Raw genomic sequence first — 25,500 nt, 5'->3', positions numbered from 1 at the left:
CTCAAACACCTTCGAAATTGAAGGGAGGAGACTGATCGGCCGGTAGGAGGCGGGCTCCCTTTCCGGCTTGCCAGGTTTGTGGATCATGGAGATTATCCCGAGCTTCCACTGATAAGGGAAGTGTTGCAACCTCACAATAGCGTTGAAAAACAACGTTATGTAGAGGATCGCTTGTCTGGGCAGGGCCTTCAATGTGGCGTTGCAGATGACGTCATGTCCTGGTGCTTTGTTGTTACTCTGGCGCACAATGACTTCGGATACCTCGCAGGGTTCAAACGGCGTGATTGGTATATCCATTTGAAGCGCTTGGTTCAGCTGGTCCTGAGATTCTTCAACCTGTTGCAGGCTGGCAAGCTTGAATGGTTGAAATCGCTCGGCGATGTGCGCAGCGAATACCTCCGCTTGTCCCAAGTCGGTCCGACACCATGTCCCGTTGCTATCGACTAGAGGCGCCATCCTCGTGCAACGCCTTTTGATTGCGCGCGTGGCCTTCCACAGAGAATGCGTCGCTTCGCTTTCGACTCCAGTATTGGCAAGCCTTTCGTCGAACCATGCGGCTTTGTGCATCACCAACGAGCATCGGAGCCTACTCAGCGCTCGATTCCATTCCGTTTTGTCCAACGGGTGCCGAGACCTCATCCACCTAGTGCGTAAGCGCCTCTTCTCAGCTATAAGCATCAGGATCTCCCTGGGTATTGGGATTCGATCTGCCGCGGGCTGCCGAGATATTCTGCGAGTTGCCAATCTAGCTGCTGCCTTGATATTGTTGGTGAGCAGTTCGATAGCATCATCAACGTCCTCCCAGACCAGTAACGCCGATTATGGAGCCGATCCTCTAATGGTCGGGAGTACAGGGATAGCTCAGGTGAACATCCATCGCGCCTCGGTTGTGCTGGCAAGGATGTTCACCAAACAACATCTTGGGCTAGCCCTGGTACAGGAACCCTGGTATAACCAGGGAATAAAAGGACTGTACGTGAAGAACGCCAAGGTAATTTGGGATCAACGGGCCTCTAGCCCTAGAGCCTGTATCCTGGCATGTAGAAGTATTAATTATTATCGTGGTAGAAGATGTGATAGCAGCTAAGAAGACTGTGGTGGCATCGGTATAATTTGCCGGTGACGAGGCGTGCCCACCGCCCCAAATCACTGCACTGGAAGAATACTGCAAGAGGACACACTCACCCATCATCATCGGATGTGATGCAAATGCACATCACGTGATATGGGGCAGCAGCGACGTGAATCAAAGAGGTGAGTCACTCTTAGAATTTATCTTGAATAACAATCTAGAAATCCTAAATGTCGGCAATGTTCCGACATTTGTTACCAGGGTAAGATTTGAGGTTCTGAACATTACACTTTCCAGCAGATCAGTGGCTTCGCATATAAGCGACTGGCACGCATCTCCTGAGGAGTAATGTCAGATCACAGAATTATTCGTTTTAACATAGGGCTAAATCTAGAATGTAGCGAGCGTAGGCGCAATCCCAGGAATACGAACTGGGAAGGGTTCAATGCCTCCTTACTGTGGAATCCAGCTTCCGCGTGCTACTAATTGGGCCACATCAAAATCAATAGTAACAACGGAGATAATGATGGGCAATTGGTACATTCCAGCCCTACAAATCTCCTGGTCCAGATGGCATACAGCCAATCCTGCTACAACGAGCACTAAATCAGCTCACAGTGCCGATCAGGAAAATACTGATCAGCAGTCTAGCTTTAGGACACATACCTACGGCCTGGAGTATGGCAAAAGTGGTCTTCATTCCAAAAGCTGGAAAGAAAGACATCACTGATCCGAAGTCGTTCAGACCCATCAGCTTGACATCGTTTTTGATAAAAACGTTGGAAAAGCTAGTGGATGTCAGCATTAGAAGCACTCTGCTTGTGGAGCATCCGCTCCAACGGACGCAGCATACCTACAGGGCGTGCAGATCAACTGATACTGCCCTATATCATCTGAAAAGCCTTATTGAGGATTCACATACTTATAAGGAAGTGGCGTTATGTGCCTTCTTAGACATACAGGGTGCATTCGACAATACCTCCCATGAGGCTGTCAACGCATGCCTGGCAAGAAGAGGACTAGATGCAACAACATCTAGGGGAGGCATGGCCACTATAGGAGGACAGTCGTCCGCAGTATCTACCACAAGGGGTTGCCCCCAAGGGGTGTCCTCTCGCCACGAGTTGCTGGACAGACTGACCGGCAGAGGTACACTTTGCTAAGGCTATGCTGACGATATTGTCATTATAGCCAGAAGTAAATATGAGGAAACACTCTACGATATTATTCAACTGGGCCTCAATATGTCCAGCGAATGGTGCAAGGAAGTAGGCCTGAGCCTAAATCCAACAAAACTGTTATTGTTCCTTTCACAAATAGGTACAAGCTACAGAGAATGAAGGCAATAACCCTGTAAGAATGTCGCATAGAGGCCAGCAAGGAAGTTACGTATCTTGGGATAACCATCGACTCCAAACTTAGCTTCAAAACTCATGTCTATAACACAATTGATAAGTGCACCAGAGCACTTTTCACGTGTAGAAAAATTAGCTGGAAAGTCGTGGGGAACCTCACCACGCATAATAAGATGGCTGTACCTCATGGTAGTCAGACCCATACTAACCTATGGGGTAATAGCCTGGGGTGATAGAGCACGCCTCAGCTCCACTAAGGTGAAACTTCATAAGCTGCAAGGAATGGCCTGCATATGCATGACAGGAGCAATGCGTACCTTGCCCACTGCAGCCCTATAAGTGCTAATGGAAGTAACGCCGCCTCATATCGTCATTGAAATAAAACGAAAAGCCACCCTAATAAGAATTGAGGGAACAGGAAATGACTGCAACCTCACAAGAAAGGATGCTGAAAGACTAAAAAGGGATATCCCTTTGTTGATGCAACCAAGGGATGAGATGCCAGCTGAGCACAGGTTCGCTGAGAACTGCAGCACTCATCTCAGTAATAAAAACAGTTGGACAACCCTGGGGAAACTACACCCTATGAAACCACAAACAATAAAGTCGTATACAGACGGATCACTCACCGACGAGGGTAGTGGGCTGGGGGTTGTAGGAAACAGGTTGAAATACCACGAATCAATGGGCAGATACACCAGCATTTTTCAAGCTGAAGTCTGTGGTATTGGACGCTGTGCGGAGTTTAATCTGCAAAAGAACTATCGTGTCAGGGACATTGCTATACTGTCTGATAGTCAAGCAGCCATAAAGACGCTCAGCAAAGCTAAGATAACATCTAAGCTAGTAAATGAAGTGAGGACAGCCCTAGACAAACTAGGAGCTGTCAGCAAACTCACAATAAGGTGGGTCCCGGGACACCACACCATCCAGGGAAATGAGCTAGCGGACAACCTAGCCAGGAAAGGGGCAGATAACCCACTAATTAGGCCCGAACCCCTCTGTGGTGTTGGTCACCACAGAGTGCGGGCTTACTGAAGTCACTAGAGGGAGAAAAATGTCTGTCGTTTTGGAAACACCTAGCAGGACTTGGGCAGTCAAGATTCTCCTCCGTGAATACAACCATAAAAGGTTCAAGACCTTAATGACACACGGGAAAAACACGGTGCGCATTTTGAATAGCCTTCTTACGGGGCATTGCCGACTTCACAGCCATTTGCACAAATTTGGCATTACAGACAATGAACTCTGTCGCTTCTGCTGCATGGAGGAGCAGAACTCTGCACATATTATATGTGTTATCAAGAGGAACGGAATCCCAGTCCCGTCGGTGGCGAGGGGTGAGCATGCAGGCTCCCAGTCGCCGTTGACTAGCGACTGCAGCGATGCTGTAGAGGTGGAGAACTTGGCTCCTACAGCATCTACGACCGCGACAAGTCAGAAGTCGATGGACCACATCGCCGTGCCATCGCAAAAGACGGGAAGGAAGTCCCCAGCTGGTTCCCCTCATCGGTCTTCGGACCTAACCACGGCTCTCCAGAACGAGGACCTGAGGGGCATTCTCACCAGGATGAATGGCAAGATAAACATCCTGCTATCCGCTTTCGAGACCCAACGGCACGTGACACGAGAGACAAAGGGCATAGCGTCCGAACTCTCAGCCCTTAACAACAGGGCGATAGAGCTCTACGAAGGTACGTCTAGCGAGCACCGCTTGAAGAGCAGTGCTACCCACACGGAAGTACAAAAGCCTTCGAAAAAGGTTTCTAAAAAGGCGCAGGTACCCAAGGTGCAAGTGCCAAACGCCAAGGCGCCCAAGCCGAGCAACCCTACGTTGGGTGGCAACGGTGAAGAAAAGGCGCCATCCAGAACTAACGAGTCCAAGCCAGGCAGCTACGCATCTGTCGCCAAGAATGCTAGCACGGGTGCAGAGTGGACCAAGGTGAAACCTAAGCGCCTGCGTAAAAAACCGGAGGCTCTCATTGTAAAAAAGACAGGAGAGGCTTCGTACGCAGAGATGCTTCGGAAGCTAAGATCGGACCCGAGCCTTAGCGAACTGGGCAGCCACGTACGTAAAATCCGGAGAACGCAGAAAGGTGAGCTGTTGCTTGAGGTAGAGGGGAAATCTTCGGAAAGCGTTCCCAAGTTTAAGAGCGACCTGGAAGCGGCGCTCAATGACTTGGCCTCTGTGCGCACGGGAGCGCAAAAAATAGCTCTATCTTGCAGCGGATTGGACGAGGCTACGACAGCAGATGAGCTCCACAGCTGCATGGTCGCCCAATTCCAGGGTCTGCAGATAAACCCTGAAGATATCAGGGGCCTTCGCAGAATGCGGGATGGCACGCAGATAGCCTCAGTTCTGCTAAACGCGAATGTGGCGATACCAGTCCTTAAACAGGGAACCTTAATCGTTGGATGGTCAAGATGTCGTTTCACCCAGGACGTCCGACCCACGAGATGCTACAGGTGTCTGGGCTATGGTCACCGATCAGCTACCTGTAAGGACACCGACAGGGCAGACTGCTGCCTTAGATGCGGTGAGCGTGGGCACAAGGCAAAGGGGTGCGTTGCAGCACCAAAATGCCTGATCTGCAGCAGCGAGGTGGACAGAAACCACCCGACGGGTAGCTTTGCGTGCCCGAATTACAAAGCGACCCTAAAAGAAGCCAAGAGCCACCTCAATCACGGCCATATTAGCGTAGTACAGCTCAATGTCAATCATTGCGCAGCTGCTCAGAGCCTCCTGGCCCAGACTGCGGCTGAGCGCAATGTAGACATCATGCTCCTAAGCGAACCCTACGTCTCTGGTAGTGGACAATCATCCATGATCCTTGACGAGACAGGTAAAGCACCTATCAACTGCTGCAGCTCTCTCCACGTCCAGGAACTGGCTGCTTTACCTATGCGGGGTATCGCTTATGCGAAGATAAAACACGTGCACATGTACAGCTGTTACGCTCCGCCGAGCGACATTCCCGATCAGTTCGAGGAGTTCCTGGAGGCGCTCGTGGACCATGCTAGAGGGCGAAGCCCGAAGGTCGTTGCCGGCGACTTTAATGCCTGGGCAGTGGAATGGGGCAGCAGGACATCCAACGCCAGAGGCCGAGCTGTGATTGACACCATGGGAATGCTGGACCTTATACTGCTGAACGACGGACGGAAGCCGACGTTCAACAACGATAGGGGTACGTCCTTTATTGACGTTACCTTTGTCAGCAGAGGGACATCAACAACTGGATGGTCCATGACGTCATGACGCTGAGCGACCACGCCCTGATCTCTTTCAGTCTCTCCCCGGAGGGCATGCCCAGGAGACGGCAGAGCAGAACAGCCGGGGACGCAGAGAGTATGGCGGCAGGCCTTATGTTTATGCTCGAAGGAATCTGTGACGCAACCATGCCTAGGAAAAATAAGGCACAGCGCAAACCACCCGTTTACTGGTGGAGTGCCTCCCTAAGCCAACTAAGGTCTGATTGCCTCAGGGCTAGGAGAACGGCGCAACGAGCCAGAAGCAGTACCCACCACGCGGAACTCTTAGAGGCTTTCAGAAGGAAACGCCTTGAGTTCAAGCACGGGATCGCGGCTGCCAAAGCGCGGTCGTTTAAGGAGCTGCAGGATGGCGTAGACAGCGATACCTGGGGCCTCGCCTACAAACTCGTTACCAACAAGCTAAGGAGGAGAGCGGCAACCCCATCCGACCCGGGGGTCCTGGCTAACATAGTAGGGGAGCTATTCCCAAAGCAAACCACTCTATGGAGGCCAACAGAGGCAGCCCCTGCCCCAGATTTCCAGTGCGTCACTGTACTTGAAGTCGTCGAGGCAGCCAAGCGCATCAAACCGAACAAAGCCCCTGGACTAGACGGTATTCCTGGAGCTGTTATAAAAGCAGTGGCGCTGGGTAGACCTGAAATCTTCAGGGCCACCTTCCAGCAATGCCTTCTGGACGGAATCTTCCCAACAAGGTGCAAAAGCCAGAAGCTAGTCCTGTTGCCGAAAGGCAAGGGACCAGCACATGCTGCAAACAGCTACCGCCCTCTATGCCTACTGGATATAGTAGGAAAACTATTCGAACGTATCCTGTATACTAGAATAGAGGCAATCACCGAGAGCACCAACGGCCTGGGAAGCCATCAATATGGCTTCCGGAAAGGAAAGAGCACACTGGACGCTCTTTCGGCCGTTAGTAACATCGCCAAGACCGCTCTATCTGGTGATAGATGGTTAGGGGGCAGGAAGGAATACTGCGCAATAGTCACTCTGGAACGTAAAGAACGCTTTCAACACCGCCAGATGGCCCGAAATTCTCGCAGCCATGAACCGCATGCGGATCCCGGAGTACCTGAGGATAGTCGTTGGCAGCTACTTTAGGGACCGGGTCCTATGGTTCGATACGGAAGATGTCCCAAAAAGATACCGAGTTTCGGCAGGTGTTCACCAAGGATCGGTACTTGGACCAATCCTGTGGAACATCATGTACGATGGGATCTTGGGCATCTTGGGATCTGGGGGTAATGATAGATCGCAGACTATCGTTCAAGGACCACGCGAGCTACGCCAGCAAGAAGGCAGCAGTCACAGCCTCTTCGTTGGCTAGGCTTATGCCCAACGTCGGAGGCCCAAGACACCCGGCCAGGAAACTGCTGGTGTCAGTAGCAAAGGCTTCTCTGCTATACGCTGCACCAATCTGGAGCAATGCCACTAGCAGGGGCTCATACCTGAAAGGAGCTCATTCGGTGCTACGGTCAATGGCCCTCAGGCTCATTAGAGGTTTCAGGACCATATCCGAGGTCGCGGCGCTAGCCCTGGCAGGCCTGCCGCCAATTGATCTGGAGATCAAGGCTCTCAGCCTAATGCGAAGTGGCGCTTCCAAGCAAGAGGCACACGAGTGGCTAACAGGTGAATGGCAGAGCAGATGGCAAACTTCGCGACGGGGGAGGTGGACTCATCAGCTCATCCCTGAGTTGACGGTTTGGGCAGAGTGCCAGCACAAAAGCTTGAACTACCACCTAACCCAGTTTCTTACGGACAAATGGCTCGATGCATGTTCTGCGTCGAAGAATTCTACCCCAGAGTTCCCGGCTCGTCGTAAAAATCAACTAAAGGGTGGAAGGAGGAGCCCCCATGGACTACACTGAAGGCAGGGAGTGCGACCTGGCCTCACATCCTGCTCACCGAAGTCATACCTTGACTGGCAGTCCCGGTGAGCGAGTAAGGACTGAAGAGCACGCGGAGGTTTTTGTTTTAGTACGTAGGCATAATTCCAATAGGGCTTATGAATCGTGCATACCACCTACGGACAGTAGGTGGTATCTTTAGAAGATTTTAATTTTCCTACCGTAAGTCGAATAATCTCTAAGGCTCTTTTAATCAAAGCCATTCTCGCTCCAACGTGGAGTTATGCCATCCAGGTGTGGGGAACTGCCGCCAAATACCAGCTTAATAGGCTCCGTGTGGTCCAGTCGAGAGCTGCACGTCACGCATCTGGGCTCCCCTGGTACGTGACGAACATAGTCATCGAAAGAGATCTGAAAGTTACCCTTCTTGGGGATCAGATTAATTTCCACAGCAGCCGTTATGCCGACAGGCTTATGGCCCACCCGAACCAACTAGCAACTATCCTAGCTGATCCCATCTCCCTCCGAAGACTGAAGAGGGTACACCCCAGCGATCTCCTTACCCGGAAGATAACATAACATATTACATTTTCTTTTGTATTTTATAATTAAGATACCACTTGGTCTCATTTATCTTTATCACACATTAGGTTAAGTTCAGAGGAATTACTGAACGATTCCTTTTGAAACCTTAATAAATAGAATAGATAAACACAAAAAAAAAAAAAAAAAAAAAAGTCGAATAATAAAAAAAAAAAAAAAGAGGAACAGACTCCTGAGCATGTATGTAGTCCCACGGAAAACAATTGCACCCCTGAAGCCCAATAAAATTGTTGCATTTATAAAGTCCATTGGACTTCAGGGGGATCTTTGAGTCATGAAGGGGTAGTACCAAAGACACTAGAATAACAAGATGCGTAACGCCATACGAAATTTTTGGCACACGATTTTTTCGCCATGGCTCTAGAGGTGGCTCCAGGCTCTCTCGAATTTTTGTTAGAGAGCGGAGAGCGCTACATCGAACAGCTCTTTTCTACGCATACAGTGATAGCTGTCTGTATGTGTGTACACGTATGCTGATGCATTCCAAATTTGACAAAATATGTCCTTCACCTTAGAAGTTCTTAGACTTTAAATCTATATTATTTTTTATCAATTGGCACCATGTAAAAAATTCTTGCATTGCCCTAACGTTATTATTATTCAAATATAGCTTAGAAATGGTAATAACCGAATCTATGTACATAATATACCAAAATAAATTTCACAAATGACTTTATATTAGAATATTTGTCATTAGAGTATTCAGCTCGCGACGTGAGAAAAATTAATAAGGCAATGATTGTTGAGTGCTTGTGTCCGCACTTTGTGCCTCAAGATATGACTTTTGCAACAAACTGTTTTTATATTTTTATTCATTTTATAAATTTTTATTACTTAAATTTTTAATACTTCGGAAAACTAAAGGCACCATCTGAGTTTTTTTTAATATTTTTAAAATACACATAAAATTTCTTGAAATATTTTTAAGAACAATAAAAAACAAATGTATATAAAAAAATTTATTGTTGAGCATTAAAAGCACAAATAAAAGTAGTGCTTTCTCTTTATGGTTTTATATATTATATGTATATATTACACATAATTAATTATCAACATATATATAAATATGTAAACGGTAGCTAATTCGAGCGGCGATCTTAACAAACGAATTTAAAAAACTTTAAAATTATAATAGTCAGGGCGTGAATTATTAATGTTAGTTTTTTTCATCATATTGCCAAAACTACAAATGTGTAAATTCGTATCTTCGATCAGAACTGACTTCCGCCCGAAAATCGTCTTCTAGCACAAGTACGCACACAAATACACATTCTCGTCTATTGTTTTTACTCACACATTCCAGGAAATTTTTTTTTTATAGATTTCTGACGCTCTCAGCGTAAGCGAGCGGAAAGAGAGAAAATTTGGCCGTCACCAAAAAAGTGGCTGCATAGTGCCAAACGAATGTATGGCCGTTACGAATCTTGTTATTTTATTGTCTTTGGTAGTACAATAGATCCGACTGGGTCGCAGTGCACCTACAAACCCACTTAATAATAATAATATATAAAAAATAAATAAATAAAAAAATTTGAGAAAACGCCTATTGTTGTCACATGTTCACTAACCTCTAAAAAAATACACTCTATTAAATACTTATTTAATTCATGTATTTTAGTTAAAGTCGAAAACATAAAAAAAAAACTACAAAGGTGGAAGGAAGCACAGCACCATTACAAGAACCTCATACAATTAATACTAAGCACCGGGAAACAAGGAAAAGAAGAAACTGCGTAACGGACACACACATACAGGTTTGCTTTTATTTTGGAAAGAATTCTCACATATAATACACATTCAAACATAAACTCAAACCTGAATCTACAACAACTAGTAACCCTTGTACATCAACTACCAACCGACGATGGCCACCTGACAATCTTGATAGATTTACAGAGTAAATCAGCTCCTTTTGTTAGCCTCATCAGTGGACCAATAGTGACTACAACAGTCGCTACACCTTGACAACAGAACTATAATAATGGGAACAACGCTCGTCATGTACTACGATATCATAACACCAACAATAACAATAATAGCCGCTTTATACAGAGAAAACAAGATTTTAACAACAATATTAACAGACGCTTCACACGTCAACATAATTCCCATAACGATAGTATGGTCATCAAGATAGAGAAACTCTGTGCAGGAACCCCTTCCACAATAACGACCAGCCAGATCAGACCAGATCAGATCAGAGTCGCCAAAACAGGAACAACCATAATTCAAGCGCTCCCCTATGTAATATCAACGATGATGCAAATTTTATACTAGAAGCCTCGGGAAGCCAGTCAGTTGGCTACATAAGCAAGAAGACTAACGGATCTTCCTTTCAATTTGTTTTCTTATCACCAAAATCCATGGTGTCAAACCCTCTCAAATTCTTAATAGATACTGGATCTACTTACCCTTCATAAATCCTCCACTTATTAATAAAGAGCACGTCAAAAAACTAACCTCGGTTATCAATATCCATACTGTTCTTAGTATATTTAAAATTAAATTAAATAAATTTCAAACAATTCAAAAAAATTACCAATTTTAAGTTCTTATTATTTCCAAACTCCCACTTCAATGTTTTCCTAGGCATGGATATCCTATCTATCCTAAATGAAAAAATAAACTTTGCCGAATCCATACTAGAAACACCAGAAACCGCAATCCCAAACCTCACAAGGGCAAACCCTGTAGACACATTACAAAACCTGCCACAAAATACCAAAATGCTACTTCCGCTCCCAGTAAACTTTATGCAGGGAGATTTTATATATGAAACCACCAATTTGAATAATCAAATATAACAGGCGGTTTATAAACCGCAAACGCAGGATCCGCTTATTTCGAAGTCTGCATTAACTCAGACCAGATCCAAATACTTTACCTCGAGGAACTGTTACAGGCAGAAGAGTTCTCTCCACGAACCCACCAATACATAAACTGCATGTCCGCGGCAACATATACAGAACGACCGGCGACCAACAATTAAACATTCAGACGAAACACCTCAACAGCGAGGAAAATCAATATATAATCAAACTATGCAAGTCATTCAAAAGACATTTCCACAACGAAAACGACCAACTAACGTTCTCTTCAAAAATGCTCCAACAAAACATCATAAAAAACAACCATTCCCCCTGTAGTGCGCCCGTCTTGGTCGTACCTAAGAAAAGTGACATCATAGGCGAAAAAAGTGACGCTTGGTTAACGATTTTCGGAAATTAAATGAGAAGACTGTCTCTGATAGATACCCTATCCCGAACATTGCAGATAGACTAGACAGCATAGGAAAGACCATGTAATTCACAACAATTGACTTAGCAAGTGGCTTTCACCAAATTCAAATGAACCCACGAGACGCGTGCAACACGGCATTCATCGTCGGAAATGGGCATTACGAGTTCACGAGAATGCTCTTCGGTCTCAAGAACGCCCCTGCCACGTTCCAACGCGTTATGGACAATGTTTTATGTGACTTAGTCGGCAACGTCTGTTTCCTCTATCTCGACGATATAATAGTATTCTCACCCTCACTCCAAAAACATATAGCAGATATTAAATCTGTTTTCACAAAACTCCAAAACGCAAAACTAAAAATCCAACCAACCAAGTGTAGCTTTTTAGGGACGGAAATCGACTTCCTGGGACATATCGTAACCCAGGAAAGAGTCAAACCAAGCCACTTAAGATTCAAGCCATCAAGGACTTCCCCTGCCCAAAGACAACCAGAGAAATTAAATCATTTTTAGTACTATGGGTATTACAGGAAATTCATAAAGGACTTTGCGAAAATAACTAAACCCATAACGAGACAGTTAAAAAGCAAGAAAATCTGTAATAATAAACGATGAATTTAAACAAGCATTCGAAACGTCGAAAGATCTTCTTTGTAATGGTCCCATACTCATATACCCACAGACGCAAGTAATTATGCGATAGGCTCTGTGCTGTCACAAGGCCGCCCAGATACTAAAAATCGTAGTTGCTGACGAACTCAGCAGAATTGAGCCAAACTTGAACATAAACGAAGACCCACAAATCATACCAATCGCTTCGCAACCACTAAATCACTTCAATTGTCAAATAAAAATTCCGTACCGGATAAAACAACCTTAAGACAGGTAGAAACACCATTTATCCATAAAGTAAGACACATAATCACAGAACCCGTACATACTTTCGACTCCGTTACAAATACCCTTCAAACAATCCAATCCAACAATTATAAAAAATTGAGATACATGCTAAACCCTAAAATATGATAGACACCCTCATAGACCATTGATGCAAACCCCAACCGCCACAGAGGGACCATTGGCAGTCGTACATACATATAGACATATATTTCATTGACATTTAAGCACACAATTATCGATAAACTCAACAACGTAGCGCTAGCCTACCTCCTTAGCAATAGCAATTCAATAAAATTCGCCGATGCCCTATTACAATTCATAAGTCACTATTGACCAGGAATTTTCGGGCAGTCTATTCAACGATCTCTTAACTCAATTCCAAATAACAGCTCATACAACTTCATTTCAACAATCAACGGGCAACGCTACTGTCGACAGAGTGCACTCTACCTTAACCAAACTATACAGGATAATCTTGAACAAAAGAAAGGAAGCACGCCTAGAACGCGATCATGTCCAAATATTCGCAGAAGCAGTAGCAACATATAACAATGCAATACAATGCAATACTTCCTATACCCCTTTTGAGCTCTTCCACGGAAGAACTCACACATTCAAGAAAACAATAATATTCGACAATCACCACGATTACCTTAAGAAATTAAAGAATTTAGAAAAGACATATACCCAAAAGTTCAGGAACATTTAAGCGCGACCGCAGAAAGAAGATTGGCTAAATTAAACAAGGACAAAGAGACACCTGTATAAGTCGAGCCTAATGATACAATATTTAGAAAAGAAAACCGTGGAAACAAGATAACACCGAGATTTACACTACACAAAGTAGATTAAAGGTCAAAAGTTACACAAAGAGATAATTATAAAAACAGTTAAGAAAACAGTGACAGATACATAAGATAGACAAGCACTATTTAATAAATATATTATTATCAAACTAAGTAACATAAAAGCCCACATTAACAAGAAATAATACGTATTCATTATAAAATAGGATAAGCTTCAATATAGACACTTTCTGATTATGTAAACGAAGTAGACGATAGCCATTAACCAGTAAACCAAAGACACTAGAATAACAAGATGCGTAACGGCCCTACATTGGTTTGGCACTACGCAGCCACTTTTTTGGTGACGGCCAAAATTGCTCTTTCCGATCGCTTACGCTGAGAGCGTAAGAAATCTAAAAATAGAATTTGCTTGCTTGTGTGAGTAAAAACAAGAGACGAGAATGAGTATACGAGAAAAAAATTGAAACTGAAAAACAACTGAATCTAATGTGCATTTTAAATAATAAAAATTGTACATTTACATACATCATATTAAGTCATATAATAAATATACTAAATAAATAAAGCAAATACAAAGGAAATTATTATAACTACTGTAATTTAAAGCATAAATTTTCCATAAAGAAGACATTACATTGAGAAATAAAAATTTTATAAAAATAACACATAGAAGTAAATAAAAATTTATAAAATAAATAAAATATTAAAATTGTTTATTGCAAAAGACATATCTTGAGGCACGAAGTGCGGACACAAGCACTCAACAATCATTGCCTTATTAATTTTTCACACGTCGCAAGCTGAATACTCTAATGACAAATATTCTAATATAATGTCATTTTTGAAATTTTTTTCGTGATACTATGATTCGCCTATTACTATTTCTAAGCTTTATTTAAATAATAATGACGTTAAGGCAATAAAAAATAACAAGAATTTTTCGCATGGTGCCAATTGATCAAAAATAATATAGATTTAAAGTGAACTTCTAAGGTGGAGGGGATATTTTGTCAAATTTACAATGCATGAGCATAAGTGTGCCACATACAGTTGTCTGCTATCACTTTAGCGCTCTCCGCTCTCGAGCAAAAATTCGAGAGTGCCTGGAGCGACCTCTAGAGCCACGGAAAAAAAAACGTGTGCCAAAAAATCGTATGGCGTTACGCATCTTGTTGTTCTAGTGTCTTTGAGTAAACTATACTTTAACATGACCTTTTCTCTGGCCACAGGGAAACAACATCGACCCAGCAACGAAAAACTGAGAGCCGAGCCGAAATTCACCGAAGATCGCCAATACGACTCTGACGAAGACATATGGGAGAAACATACATATACATAATTGTAATAAAGAAGGCATTCTCATTTCATACCCCAAACTGCTCAGTTGCTTTTTTGAAAGCTTTCCTCCCTCGGCCAGAGGATTGTAATTTGCGCGGTTCCTTTCTGTGCGTTTCTTTTTGATGGTACATTTTTTATATGGTCGAGCGTTAAGCTTGACCGATGTATTCCAAAGTATTGTTTCATTGGTTAGTGATTTAAGCAACGTTGCCTCTCTATTTTTAAGGCGTTGAACCACTTCTTGTGAACCTGTTCGCTTCCATCCAAGGTCCTTTCAGTACCCATTCTACGGTCGCCATGTTTTATGATATTTGGGTTGTAATAATAATTCAACGTTTTGAATGCTTTTGTAGATAAGATTAAATGAATTTTGTCACTTAAATTGCTTAAAACAAAGCCTTAAATCAAAGGGCTGCGCCGCTGCTGAGTACAGCAGCATAACCATATATATAACCATCATAACCATATTACTTATGGTTATGAATATGCTATGGAAGGCACGTTGTGTGTGCATATGCTTATGCCATTTATGTATTCATGTATGTGGCTGTATCTGGGCAGCGTTAGAATGTTGACCATTCAGAAATCGAGATTCATATAACACTTGTATCGAAGACCAGCGTATACCGCATACACTACAGTTGCTTGTACTTAAATGGTCAAAGTGCAATAAAAAAGTAATTGCGAACATCGGAATTAAATCGATTTTCTGAATGCAAACACCAATTTTTTCCCTTTTCTGGCTTCAAAACAAGCAATTGCAAATATAATAGGTTTGTTTGATTGTGAAAAAAAAATAAGTCAGCTTTTTGACCAGAAAGAAATAAAATATTAAAATAGCAAGACGATGTTGTGATGTAGCAAAACAGTTGCGAAAGCCTGAGCACCTAGTAACGACATCAAGATTTTTCCCAAATCGAAATCGAAACAAGAGAGAATGCTATAGTCGAGTTCCCTGACTATCAGCTCAGCCTACTGTGAATTCGAACGCGAAATTTCATCATTTATCTGGGATATCGATAAATATTGGGGAATAAAATGAGAAAATATGTATTTACAAATTGTTCCAAAGTGTGGGCGTGACCGGCTCGTCGGCTTTAGGGCGTTAGAGTGGGCGTGGTTAAAAGTTTTTTGGCAAATCGATAGAAATTTACAAGGCTAATAAAATTATGAAAAAATTTCGAAAAATTGTTTAAAATGTGGGCGTGGCGGTTTTGTACGGTTTTAGGATGTTAGAGTGGATGTGGCAAAATTTTTTTTGCAAATCGATAGAAATTTACAATACCTTTAAAAATGTGTAAAAATTAACACATTATTCAAAAGAGTGGGAGTGGCAGTTTTGTGCACAAAAACTTGTTACTCGAAATTTCGCGTTCGCATTCACACTAGCTGATAGTCGTCTTGAAAATATCTATCGATTTATCAAAAACTTCTTGCCACGCCTACTCTTACAATCACAAACCAGCCAAAACTGCCACGCTTACACTTTTAAACAATGTTTTATTTTTTTCTTTAAACATTTTCTTTTTCTCTTGAAAAATTTATGTTTTAAATTACAAAAGTTATAGTAACAATGCCAGATCTCAACTTTATTTTATTTATAAATTGTAATAAAAATGAACTTAGTTTTAGTGCTGTAAAAAATATTGCTTACAGTCCCCTGTTGACGTTTGTCGCCAGTGCCGTACTACATATTATTAATTATAAACATAAATATATACATATATGTGAGCTATTGCTAATTAATTAAAAACATCGTTACGCTTCTTGTTATTCTAATGCCTTTGGTCGAAACTTAGTGCTAAGTAGCCAATTTTCAGGGTCACTGCTAGGTTTGTGGTATTAAAAGTAAAAAGTGAACTCAGGCCTGTTTCAGATGGTTTGTTGTCAATAATTTTTGATTACTTTTTGAGAAGCAAGTTGCGGTAGTATTTCGTCTTCCTGGATGCCGCATAGGTCGTTTGAACACACTACGCCTTGGGTGGAGTTTCTTTTGTGCCCGGATCCTTTAGTTTTAATAAGTTTTATGGGAAGACACCTCTTCGCATGTGAAATTTATGACTTCGTGATGAAAAACGAATGGTTAGATAGCTCAAGCCCGGCGGTCAATTCATTGCTGAGGTCTCAGCTTGGCTGTGGCCTAAGGTGGTCTACTTTTGTAACGGCTTCTGATTCTGCACGGATTTTTTTCTGTAGATTTGATTCATATTTGTTTTTGAGAAGAAGGGTTGCGAAGCAATAAGAATATTTCAGAACACAACCTTTAGCTATTTTTAAAATTAAATTATATTGACCAAACGATATTATAATATTTGATCCATACGATTTTGCACAGATGAGTCAATATAAACTTTTACTTTCATAAACATCATACAACTTGATCCTTTGAATTCATATATCAATGTATAACAACTTGTGACCAACTATAATTTTGTTACTAAGGAAAACAAATAATAAACAAAGGAAAACGCCTTTTAAATATACATTGCCACGCTAATAAGTGGTTTTGTAATATGTACATAGGTCTAAACGCTGGCGTGGCGTAATTTGAAATAAAAAACTTGAACTGCGTGCTTACTGGACTTGTTATCCTGATCAAAAATGGTGATACCTTAAATCGAATTTTTTTGGAAATTTATATACTGAAATCGATAGAATTTTTAACTTACCCATAATTTTTAAAATACGTTTTATAATAGGACCTTGTGCATTTTAAAACACTAATATTAATTAAGTTATCACATATATCTTACAAAGTTTAGTTAAATATAGTTTGTTAACATTTGACAACCTACATTTTTCACATTTATCCCAATATTTTCTTAGACATATCCGACGAGGTCCTTTTACATATTAAGTAACAGTTTCAAATTTATTCCAAAAACTATGAAATAGTTAATTTTTATTTTTCATTATTATATGTCATTATAAAATTAATTACATATTATTATATTATTTATACACAGTCAAATTAAGAATAGAAGTGTTCGCATAAAACTATCCAATGGGCATTTAAGATTTTAGGTTTGAAGCAAAGTTCTCTTTTATCAGAATACAAAGAACACATCATTTCAATAGTTTTATTATATAAAACAGTAAACTCTTTAATTATGAAAGACTTTTGCTTTTATTTTAAGATGTTGGTTTATAATATCCCTATTAACAGGGTGACATTTGTTTTTATGTGTAAATAAAAAAATACATACATACATATTCGTAATTTACTGTATTCGTAATAACGACTCTTTGTTTCGTAAGGTTCCATTTCAAAGCAAATCATATCACAATCTTAATTTTTGGAAATTATTTCAATTTTAATTATTCCGATTTTCACTTCTGTCCCTAGACAAACCTTTTTTTGATTTACTTTAAAAGAATAATGTCACTTATCTAAATCCGTCAAAAGGAAAATTTTTATTTTTCATATATTATTTTTATAGCGCTATCAGATTGTAATTAAATTAAAATTATTTTTTATTTATAAAATTTATTTGTATACTTTGTACAGAAACATTCAAATTTTGTATCAACATTTTTTTATGTATTGTACGGATGATTTTGGTTTGCGGATATTAATTGACATTAATTAATTTATTGTAGTGAGTAATAGCAACGCTTCTATTAATAATTTAAGACTCAGCGAAATAAATCCGAATCTATTTTCCAATCGAACATTTTTAGATAATAGTCTCGGAAAAAACAGCACAGCAATAAACAAATGAATGAAATCAAACACATTATAAAAACAAAACACGAAGGATTAATTAATGGGAAACCATACGACAGAGAAGTGGAAAACGAATTAAAATTATAAAACGCAGTATTTTCAGAAAATCTAATCATATAAAGCTGTTAGATATATATGAATTTAAAAATCGCGAAACAAAATTTGTGGGACATAAAAATACAGCCGAAAGCATAGCGAAAAAAATAACAATTTTTAAAGAGGAGATCAAAACTATAGCAACCTTAGTCATTACCTTAATAAAACTATTAATATAATTATTTACAGTCACAAAATAGTTAAAACAGCAAATATATATATATATATTATTTATAGGTGTATACAATATTGTTATGCACATTAATAATGGCGAAGACTGTGCAATTTGGAATATAGAAATATATACACCAAATAATGGAACGAAACTTATGAAAACTTCTGCAATACCTAAAAACTTGCGGAAATATGAAAAAAATTAAATTTACAAGAAATGCCAGTAGATCAAGCTATTAAAAGTTCTTACGACGGTGTAGTGTTTGTAATTTTTGGAAAGAAAAAGGCAATTTATTGGCAATTCATTTTTTATACGGTATTGGCAAAGACACTAGAAATTTCGCGTTCGCATTCGCACTATCTAAGTAACGGGTCGGGGAACTCCACTATAGCATTCTCTCTTGCTTTAAAATAAATTTTACGTTTTCTTTTATATGTCTAAAATGTTTTTCCTTATTTGATGCCAACTTTGGAGACACAATTTAGCGGCACCTCAGCTGTGCCATTATCTTCCTTTATCAAAGCTCCCCTCTCTCGCGAGCTCTTTCTCTTGTACTCTCTCACCTACTCGTTTGCCTTAGCGTTCTGCCGATCGCTCTGCAATTAAGTCGTTCAGGGCCATTCGCTTTCATATTATTGTACCACATCGATACAATTCTCGTTTGCTAAACTCAATAAAACATCGTTTAAAATCGCAAAATAGGCCTCGTCTCTTAATGTCTTAAAAACAGCTAAGAAAAAGCGCATTAGCTCAACATTTGGTGACCCCGACGTGATTTATGCATAAACAAGTACACAGCCAAATAACGGAAGTTGCCGCTTATTCTTCTGTTCTCATCTTCCCGCTTAAACCAAATTTCGAGTCACTGTTTCTGCCGTTTCGGTGTTGTTGCTGTTGCCATGGCTGCTGAAAATTCTGGAAACGTTACCGCTGATTCAAACAGCGTGACATTTTTAAAGCCCAAGGCGGCAGCAATTTAAAATCGACTGAAACGATTAGCGTATTCTTAATGAAGTTCTAATTTTAAAGCGCTAATTTTGTTCAATGAGTTCGTTCTTCGGGAGAGTTTGGAGTTAATCTGTGAACAAACATTTAGAAAATTTGTCAACGAGCTCGAAGAAGTTGATTGAGACGAAATTGAAAGTGCCTTGTCTGAGAAGCTTGATGACTTTATCGTGACACTTAAATTAAATTTAATTTAATTTAATAAATCCTCTATTCGGGTGGATTTCTTAAAGCGTGTCTCGCAAATGAACTCCCACACAACTTTTGATGACGGCATTGTTTCACTCAGGAATAGGGCACCGTCACTGACCCCTCTTAACCACCCAAAATTCTCTGGAGGCTATGCTAACTTGGTCAGCATGGGTCCACCCAGCACTGAGCTGCCGCAAACCCAAATGATTCAGGACGGCCAGGGAAAACGGTGGATCGGAACAAATATCGCAGAGCGAGAGAGCGGAGAGCTCTACAGCAAACAGCTCTTTTCTACGCATACAGTAACAGCCTACAACTGTATGTTTGCACACGTATGCTAATGCATTGTAAATTTGACAAAGTATGCACTTCACTTTACAAGTTCTTAGAATTTAAATCTATATAAATTTTTATCAATTGCCACCAAGTAAAAAATTCCTGTTTTGCATTGCCTTAACGTTAGTATTATTTAAATATAGCTTAAAAACAGTAATAGCCCTATGTACATAATATCACAAAATAAATTTCAACAATGACTTTATATTAGAATATTTGTCATTAGAGTATTCAGCAATTTCAACAGAGTCAGCAGAGTATTCAGCAATTTCAACAATGACTTTATATTAGAATATTTGTCATTAGAGTATTCAGCTTGCGACGTGCGAAAAACTAGAGTAGACATTATGTAGTTGACATCGATTCTTAGGTGCTTATGACCGCTCGTCGTGCCTCAAGAAATCTATTTTGCAGGTTGCAAATTTTTATTTATTTATTTTTTTTCTTTTTTTTGGTAAATTAATGTTTAAAATTACATATGCAATAATAACAATACCAGATCGAAACTTTTTTTATTTATAAGTTGAAAAAATGAGGAACTGCTTGAAATTTTGCAAAGAAATCGGCCAAAACTCAAAACATGTAAATTCGTTTCATGGATCAAAATTGATTTCGGCCCGAAAATCGACTTCTAGCACAACTACGCACACATATGTATACACGTTCTCGTCTATTATTTTTACTCACACATTCCAGGAAATTTTTTTTTTATAGATTTCTGACGCTCTCAGCGTAAGCGAGCGGAAAGAGAGAAAATTTGGCCGTCACCAAAAAAGTGGCTGCATAGTGCCAAACGAATGTATGGCCGTTACGAATCTTGTTATTTTATTGTCTTTGGTAGTACAATAGATCCGACTGGGTCGCAGTGCACCTACAAACCCACTTAATAATAATAATATATAAAAAATAAATAAATAAAAAAATTTGAGAAAACGCCTATTGTTGTCACATGTTCACTAACCTCTAAAAATGTACACTCTATTAAATACTTATTTAATTCATGTATTTTAGTTAAAGTCGAAAACATAAAAAAAAAATTTTTAACAACAATATTAACATAATTCCCATAACGATAGTATGGTCATCAAGATAGAGAAACTCTGTGCAGGAACCCCTTCCACAATAACGACCAGCCAGATCAGACCAGATCAGATCAGAGTCACCAAAACAGGAACAACCATAATTCAAGCGCTCCCCTATGTAACATCAACGATGATGCAAATTTTATACTAGATTGATTGTGAGATTTAATTTTTTATTTACAACTAACCCCCACAATGGATCGGTAAAATGAAGTTCGAATTTTTTCGGTGTTCGGCTTGAGGAATTGGTAAGTATGTAACATATAACTTGAACACTTAGCCTGCACTTCTCCGTTCTTATTTTTCCCTTGATCAGCAGAAGCTTTCCGTCATTTCTAGAATCTGTATGCTGAAGCACAACCTTCTAGTTTTTATAGTTGCTGGGATCTCCACGTTCATATGGACAGACGGATATGGCTAGATTGACTCGGCTATTGATCATGATCAAGAATATATATACTTTATATAGTCGGAAGCTTCCTTCTGCCGGTTACATACTTTCAACGAATCTAGTATACCCTTTTACTCTACGAGTAACGGTTATAAAAGGGTCTGTTGAATTTTTGTGATAAGCTTTTGGAAATAGGGTCGTGATAATAGGAATATGGTCGCTATCATGGAGGTCGTTTTGTGTTTCCCACATGGCGTAAAGTACTAAGATTAAAGAAATGATTATTAAAATAAATTATTATTAATTTTAACCCAAAAGGTAGTCGCGTGAAGCGATATGAGCAATTTCTCGTAGAACTCTCTTCAAGTTTAATTTGGTGAACAAGTGACATTAAATCATTTTTCGGGCAACTTCGAATCTTGCTGGAACTGAATATTATTGGAACATTAAGTGGATATTCTAAATTGTTTGGCCGAAGTAATAACCGAAATTGGCCAAAACCGCAAATATATTGACGGTCACCAAAAAAGTGGCTGCATAGTGCCAAACCAATGTACGACCGTTACGCAACTTGTTATTCTAGTGTCTTTGGTATTGGTGTGTTAAGTAACGTAAATTTTTTACATAAATCGACATTCAGTCAAAGATCATTTCCATCATTGAAACAAACACCAAAGATTGTATTGTTGTAAAATATACCTCTTCTAAAAATGTTTAATATCCAAAAAACTAATAAGATAGATCAATATCCCGGCCTAGTATCGAATTCAAAACAAGAGAGAGTGCTATAGTCAGGTTCCCTGCCTACCAGTATCCGTATGAATACGAACGCGAAATTTCATCATTTTTTTGGGATATCGATAGATATTGGGGAATAAAATAAGAAAAAATTTAAAAATTGTTCCAAATTGTGGGCGTGACCGGTTTGGCGGCTTTAGTGCGTTAGAGTGGGCAAGGCAAAAAGTTTTTGGCAAATCGATAGAAAATTACAAGGCTTGGCAGTTTTGGCAACATGGGTCAACAAACTCGTTTTGCCTCTAGAATCTGTATGCTGAATCTCAACCTCTTAACTCTCATACGGACAGACGGACATTTCCAGATCGATTCGGCTATTGATCCTGATCAAGAATATATATACCTTATGTGGCCGGAAACGCATTCTTCTCTTTAGTTCACCATTTAGTTTACGAGTAACGGGTATAACTACAAAATTGGTTACAGGAGAATATTACTATTGATAAAACTACTTATATTGAAAAATCCATTAAACAGCTACTAAAAGCTTAGCATTAATTATACAGATGCCGAAGATAAATAAATAAACATTGAAAAAGATTTTCATGAAATAAGTCGTGATGCCAGAGATAAACTACAGCAATGTTCAACACAATTTATTTTCAATACTACTACAATTTCACGATGAGAAAAACAACAACAAAAAATATAAGTAATTTATTAAGAAGATAACACATAAGAAAAAAAACACTATTAGTTCGAACGCTGCGTAGAAAATGGTAATATAATAGGTACGCTAGGTGTTTTATTCATTCCTCCCAAACCACCAGGCAGTTTACAGTGTCGAGAAGCACGTACAAATCATAAAATTGTTTTATGAAAATGGGTCTTCAGTTCGAGCAATTTTCCGCGCACTTCGCTGATCGTCCTGCCGAGTCGAATATCTGTCGATTGGGGGACAAATTCGAGTCAACCGGTTCAGTAAACAATAAGTCGGCTCCTGTGCGTCAACGTAACGGGAGATCTGCCGAGAATATCACCGCTGACCGCGAATGTTTGTTGCGGATTTTGGGCCGGAGGCGTGAATAATCCGTATTTTTTAGAAAATGTTTATGGTGTGGCCTTCACCGATGATAACCATTTTCTTTTGGCCTGAATTCGAGAATATGGATCTGGGCAACCTGTGGTTTCAACAGGTCGGTGCTACGTGCCACACAGCACACGCTGCGATGGATGTTTTGCACTGAGATCGTACGATTGACCTCCGCTGGACTTTTTCTTATCGGGTTTTCTTAGGTCGCAGGTCAAGCATAGACATTTTGGCAATGTTCTGGAGAAGTGGAGTATCTTTATTTGAGGTCAGGAAAGTTCTTTGTGTCTCATTTCGAAGAACTTTAGGAGTAACTCAAATAAATACGATATTAACATTTTGTTTAGATGACATAATTTTTTCCCTCGAATTATATCGACATTTCAACGTTTTTACCGACGAAGGCAGAAATAAACAATTATCAAAGAATTAAACAGTCATGTGTTAACATAAAGGTTTGACCAATACAAATTAATGAAACAAAATATGTAGCCAGAAACCATCAAGTTTTGACCAAAAATAATCTTTTTATCAAAGTCCACTTTAGTTGCCGCTGTCACCGTCATTATTATAAGGAAAATTAATTTGTAAAATCAGTTAATGGTAACGATAATGAACTTCTAAAGTCCTCGCCGTTTGCTGTGCCTTCCTTTGTTAGCCCTCTTCATCCTTGACAGCTGACCGCGTGCCGGCTCGAATGGTACGATGTTATGGTGGCGGAGGTGTATCGTCTGTTAGGTCAAGCCAACGATCTTCCCAGAACCACGCCTCGCCACCTGCCTCGAATGAGTCCTAGGATTTTACGGTGGCGGTGTATCGTCCGTGAGGTTGAATCAGAGCTCTTCCCAGAACCACCGTTGCTAACGAAAGACGCCCCAGTCCTTTTTCACCGCGCCAGGTCATCGTATTCTGCTTTGGCCGGCTCGAGGTCGGCGTTGGCCGTAGGTCTTATTCTAGTGTCTTTGGCATTACAGTACCGGTTACCGTTTGACCTGGCTGCTCTTGACTCCTTCTTACTCCACCCTTCTATTCTCTTTTCTAAGCTTGCAATCTGATAACTTATCATTTTTAAAAAGTAATTGTTCCGTAAATGTAACCTTCTTGGCTTATATTATAATTTTCTTTTCTGCTTCTCTGTTTCTATTAGGGTCTTAGATCTGCTTCTTATCAACTTCTCATCTAACTTTTCAACAGAATTTATTAATTTTAAGGAACTGCCTATGGACAGTAGTCATGTACCATCGGTGTTGTATTGACAAAATAGGTGAAAATAATCAAATGTCGCAATCACATTTGTTATTCGAAATGTATATTCGATAACTTCTCTCTACTCTTAATAAATGCATATGTAACTAATAAGTGCATATACATAGTCAGTACTCATATCTGTCATGATATGGACCGTACTTCAGTACAAAATATGCAAATATTGTGCTGACTACTGTTTTGCAAATTTCGGTACGAGGTAATGGTACAATAGTATTAATATGAGAACAAGCCGTATTAAAAGCTATGTTACATGTTTCTTTTAAGATCATAGTTTAGTTCTTTTGCATTTTTCACATAATTAGTAATAATTTAACTCCGGTACAAAAGAAAAATTCCGCTTATTCTTCGAGTCGCTGTTTGGCTGGTTTATTGTTGCTGCGATTTTCATGTCTGCCGAAAATAGGGAAACGGTATCGCTTATGCAAACAGAGTGACATTATTTGGAAAACTGAAGGGCAACTATTCAATTCAATATTTTCAGTGTTTTAAGCAAGCCGATTTAAAGAAGCAAAAATAGTGACTCTTTATATAAACTGCCTAAGAGTGGTCATCAATTAAGATTGTGCATCCTCGGCAATTGTCGTGCCTGCAAATCTAAGCACCACGCTCTGCTTCCCTTTGAAAACTTAACATTGTCCTCGTCATTCAAAAGATCTCTGCTTACCGAAATGGTGTTTTCAAGTTAATTTAATTAGTTAAAAGTTAATTTAATCATGCCACAGATCCAAAGGTGTGGTACTCCTAGCCGTGCTAGTAAAACCGTGCAGGAACCATTGTTTCTTGCCTTGCTGTACTCGCCTCTGGCTCCCAGATGCACTTGAAAAGACCCCGATTAAATATTTTCAGAGTTTTAAGAACCTTAATCCAGCAAACCGATTTCAAGATCAAAAATAAAGATAAAGACTTTGTATAAATTTCCAAAGAGTGGTCATTAATTAAGAAAGTGCACCTCCGGCAATTGTTAAGCCTACA

The 25,500-nt window shown here is 40.1% G+C and overlaps 1 protein-coding gene across 6 annotated transcripts in view; it reads right to left on the bottom strand.

Moving 5' to 3' along the window:
• The window catches only part of LOC116801761 (dipeptidyl peptidase 4), a 203,064-nt gene extending 185,445 nt beyond the window's left edge, over positions 1 to 17,619 (bottom strand). For 2 of the 6 annotated variants that reach the window (XR_004362203.1, XM_032723106.1), the window contains exon 1: positions 17,100 to 17,612. The gene's annotated coding sequence lies outside the window, so the exon portion shown is untranslated. Of the gene's footprint in view, positions 1 to 17,099 lie in introns of all 6 variants that reach the window. The other 4 variants (XR_004362204.1, XR_004362205.1, XM_032723107.1 and 1 more) reach the window with 4 other exon arrangements.
• Between the last annotated feature and the right edge of the window lie 7,881 nt (positions 17,620 to 25,500).

Source organism: Drosophila sechellia, chromosome 3R (assembly GCF_004382195.2).
Source record: "Drosophila sechellia strain sech25 chromosome 3R, ASM438219v1, whole genome shotgun sequence".
In the NCBI taxonomy this organism is placed as follows: domain Eukaryota; kingdom Metazoa; phylum Arthropoda; class Insecta; order Diptera; family Drosophilidae; genus Drosophila; species Drosophila sechellia.
The sequence above is the reverse complement of the archived record's forward strand: the minus strand, read 5'-3'. Positions and strand labels throughout refer to the sequence as shown.